General features: G+C 39.7%; 1 non-coding gene across 1 annotated transcript; it reads right to left on the bottom strand.

Annotated features, from left to right (window-relative positions):
• Positions 1 to 1,047: 1,047 nt before the first annotated feature.
• LOC145565787 (small nucleolar RNA R71) lies at positions 1,048 to 1,153 on the bottom strand. Its single transcript, XR_014095163.1, has one exon. It is a non-coding gene; the product is annotated as a small nucleolar RNA R71 (small nucleolar RNA).
• Between the last annotated feature and the right edge of the window lie 3,442 nt (positions 1,154 to 4,595).

Genomic DNA, 4,595 nt, shown 5'->3' on the forward strand with positions numbered 1-4,595 from the left:
CATAGTGAACCCTAGTTTGGTTTATAGGAGATAGCTTTTGGATTCCTTTGGTTGCAACTATTTTTTGTCCTTTCTAATGTTTGAATTGATTGAGTGACCCATCAATAGCATAATCATTGAGCTTGCATGAGGAACCTATATCCCTATTGTTTAGTATATTGAATTTCTCGATTTATTTAGCTTTCTCGATACCTTAGTTACCAACCATATCTTTTTACAATATTCAAAGTACCTTGACCTAGGCTATAGCTTGCACCTACTCATTCCTTTGGGTTCGACCCTTGACTTACCATATACTCGTATTAGATTGGTCGAGTGTTTATAAATTTTGTTTGACTCTAGGAAAGGGTAGAAAACGACCTACATTTTCCCTACGTCAAACAATGGCGCCGTTGTCGGGGAGTGATATTGGTGCTTTGTTATAGTTGTTGAGTTTATTTCATCTTTAATTGAAAATACAAAAAGATTTTCTCTTAGGCTACACTTGTAGTCGCGCTACTAATCCTTTCTTTTGAGATTGTATGCATAGAGCACTTGGTCGTTCACTAGTGCCATTTGATCCGAAAATTGAGAGAACTATTGCAAGGTTAAGGGTTGCTAGACGATCTTTGTGCCCTAGCACTTCAAGTGAAGAAGAACCACAACAAGAGGAACAAGCAAGAATGGGAGAAAATCCAAAGGTGGCGTTGAAAGAATTGGGGATTCACGGTGCATATAGATTTGAGAGTGGGATTGCTCCACCTACAACACCGGCAAATGAATTTGAAATAAGGCCGACAATGATCACTTTGATAGAGAGGCAACAATTTACTGGGGCCAAGCATGAAAGCTCGCTAAATCATCTCAAGGAGTTTGAAAAATATTGCAATACTATCAAGGTGAATAGAATTTCCAAAGAATTCATCCACCTCAAGTTTTTTCCCTTTTCCCTTATAGGGTGTGCCTTGGAATTGCTAGACCAGGAGGTTAAGCCAAACCCTCTAAGGACATGGGACGAAGGGACCAAGGAGTTTCTATCCCGTTTTTATCCACAACAGAAAACGGCGGAGGCTAGAGCTTTGATTCAAGGTTTCAAGCAAAAGCCTAGTGAGAGTCTCTATGAAGCATGCGAGAGATACAAATAGTATCAAAGAGAATGTCCTCACCATGGAATTCCTACTTACCAAATTATTCAAATTTTCTATGGAGGCCTTAGTCCTCAAGGAAAATCATGTTTAGATGGAGGAGCCGGAGGTCCTATCATGAACAAAACAGAAGAGGAAGTGGTAGACATAATTGAAGACGTAGTGAGGTATTATAGAGATTGGCAAGATGGAGAAAGAGAGTCAACTATCAAGATTATCTCTTTGGTGTACTCGGTTGATCATCTAAATGCAATCAACAATCTATATCACAAATGACAAAATTGGGGAAGGAGATGTCCGCTCTCAAGGCGAAGTTGGAAAGTGCTACCTACCAAGTTTCAAGTCTTCCCTACCAATCTAAGGGGAGAGGTATGTCTTCTAATTCTCAACCCCCTCCCTCTTCTAATAACATGCCTAGTGGATGCTTGTTTTGTGATGATTGTGGATCGTATGATCATGATGTTTCTAATTTCCCTCATGCATGTATGGATATTTCTGATGATCATGATGGAAATGTGAATAAGCATGTGAACTATGTGTCTAACAATAATGATTCTAGGTTTGAGAATCAAAGAGGTCAATAGAATAGGAATTACAACAACCATGGTAATTTTGACAACTACAACCAAAGGTGGTGGTAATAGGAACCATGGGAACCAAAATTCCCGAGGTAACTACAACAACCAAGGTTATAGTAGCCAAAATCATAACCAAAATTATGGTAATCATAACCAAGGTTATGGTAACCATAATCAAGGTAGAGGTAATTGGAACAATCAAAATAGGATTACTTTTCAAAATAATTCTCAAAGGGGTCCCCACTAGGATTTGCTCCAAAGGCCCAAAATGATAATTCCTATGTTCAAACCTCTTCTTTTTCACATAGAACCGATTTGGAAGAAATCATTGAAAATAAAACAAAGTTGTTGAACATTTACATGGCTGCAAGTGACAAGAAATTTAATGAAATGATGACTCATAATAAGATGCTTGAAAACTAAATTTCTCAACTTGATAATGCTTTGAAACACCATGCTAGTCCTTCTTCTTTACCTTCCCAAGGCCTAGATCCCAAGAGACCGGTCAATGGTATTGTTACAAGGAATGGTAAGGTTCTTAAGAAGAGTTTGCCTGGGAAGAATGAAACCAAGGAGGCCACAAAAGAAGTTTTGGTAGAAGATGAGAGAGATGGTGCTTCTTTGAGTGAGGTTGAGATTAAGAAACCTAGTGAGGTGAGAGTGGAGAAAGAAATTGTGAAACCCAAGCTTCCTTATCCACAAAAATTCTTAAGACAAAAGTTTGATGAACAACTCGGAAGATTCATTGACATACTCAAGAAACTTCACCTTTCTCTACCATTTACCGAAGTTGTCACCCAAATGCCAACTACGCAAAATTCCTCAAAGACATTTTGAGCGGTAGGAGGACTTGCGACGGTGTTGAGACGGTGAACGTGACCGAGAATTGTAGTGCAATCATAATGAACAAGATGCCACCTAAGCTAAAAGATCCAAGAAACTTTTCCATCCCTTGTGCCATTTACAAAATGCAAATTGAGAATTTCTTGTGTGACCTAGGAGCTAGTGTTAGCCTTATGCCATATTCGGTATACCAAAGACTTGAGATAGGGAAACTCTTACCTACTAACATCACTTTGCAATTAACCGATAAGTCAATTAAGTTTCCTAAGGATAAGGTAGAGGATGTCCGTTTGAGGGTTGGGAAATTTATTATTCTAGTGGATTTTGTGGTTCTTGAGATGGACGAAGATGCTAATATTCCTAGCATTCTAGGGAGACAATTCGTTGCCACTTCGGGTGCTATGATAGATGTGAAAAGTGCTAAAATTTCACTAAAAGTAGGGGATGAGGTGATAGAATTTGACTTGAATGATAGTATGAAGTATCCAAGTTCTTCTTTAGAAAATTGCATGTTGATTGATTCTCTTGATCATGTTGTGTCTTCCATGCATGTGCAATTGCTCACTTCTAACGATGCTCTTGAGAATGTTTTTTTGAATAAGGAAAAGATAGGTGCTCCTAGCAAGGAGATGGCTTTGTATGAAGATGTGCTTAATGGATGCCTTGAGAATGTTGAAGAGCAAATGTGTATGAGCATTTCTATCCAAGACACGTTGCAAGTGGCTACATCAAAGGAAGGTAAAGGTGTGCCAATGTTTGAGCTAAAACCTCTTCCATCACACCTTAGGTATGAATTCTTGGGACCCAACTCAACCTATCTCGTGATTGTTAGTTCTTCTTTTAGTGAGCGCCAAGCTCTAGTGTTGTGTGATGTATTGAGAAAGCACCAAGGTGCTTTGGGTTATACAATTGATGATCTCAAAGGTATAAGCCCCGCTTTATGTACACATCACATAACCCTTGAGGAGGGGGCTCTACCTTCTATTGAGAGACAACGAAAGCTACATCCCCAAATGGGAGAGGTAGTGAAGAAGGAGGTCACCAAACTTTTAGATGCGGGAATTATATTCCCCATCTCGAGTTCTAGGTGGGTCTCCCCCGTTCATGTTGTCCCAAAGAAGGGAGGCATAATCGTCGTCAAGAATAAGAAAGGTGAGCTCATTCCGACGAGGACGATCACGGGATGGAGGATGTGTATAGACTATAGACGTCTAAACACATCCACAAAGAAAGATCACTTCCCCCTTCCTTTCATTGATCAAATGCTTGAGAGACTAATGAGGCACAAGTTATATTGTTTTCTTGATGGTTATTCTTTTCCAAATCCCTATCCACTCGGATGACCAAGAGAAAACGACCTTCACTTGTCCCTGTAGAACATTTGCTTATAGGAGAATGTCGTTTGGCCTTTGTAATGCTCCTGCAACATGTCAAAGATGCATGATGAGTATATTTGGAGACATGTTGGAGGAGGAGATGGAAGTGTTTATGGATGATTTCTCCGTAGGAGGTGTTTCATTTGAGGCATGCCGTGAAAACCTTGAGAAATGTTTAGCAAGGTGTAAGAAGGTGAACTTGGTTTTGAATTGGGAAAAGTGTCATTTCATTGTGGAGGAAGGCATAGTCCTTGGACATAAGATTTCTCGCAAGGGAATAGAGGTGGACAAAGCAAAAATTGAGGTTATTAAAAAGCTTCCACCTCCGGTCAATGTGAAAGGAGTGAGATCTTTCTTAGGACATCCCGTGTTTTATAGAAGGTTCATCAAGGATATCTCGCTCATTGTAAAGCCCCTCAACGATCTTCTTCAAAAGGATGCCGAGTTTGTATTTGATGATAAGTGTTTGGAGGCATTCAATAAGTTAAAGAAGGCTCTAATCTCTACTCCTATTGTTCAAGCCCCAAGATGGGATTTACCGTTTGAGTTGATGTGCGATGCGAGTGATTTGGCTATTGGAGGTGTCTTGGGTCAAAGAGTGGAAAAGAAGCTACATGTGATCTATTATATGTTCAAGAATCTAAATGGTGCTCAAAGGAATTACACCACAACGG

This window comes from Chenopodium album, chromosome 10, assembly GCF_948465745.1.
Source record: "Chenopodium album chromosome 10, dcCheAlbu1.1, whole genome shotgun sequence".
Lineage (NCBI taxonomy): Eukaryota > Viridiplantae > Streptophyta > Magnoliopsida > Caryophyllales > Amaranthaceae > Chenopodium > Chenopodium album.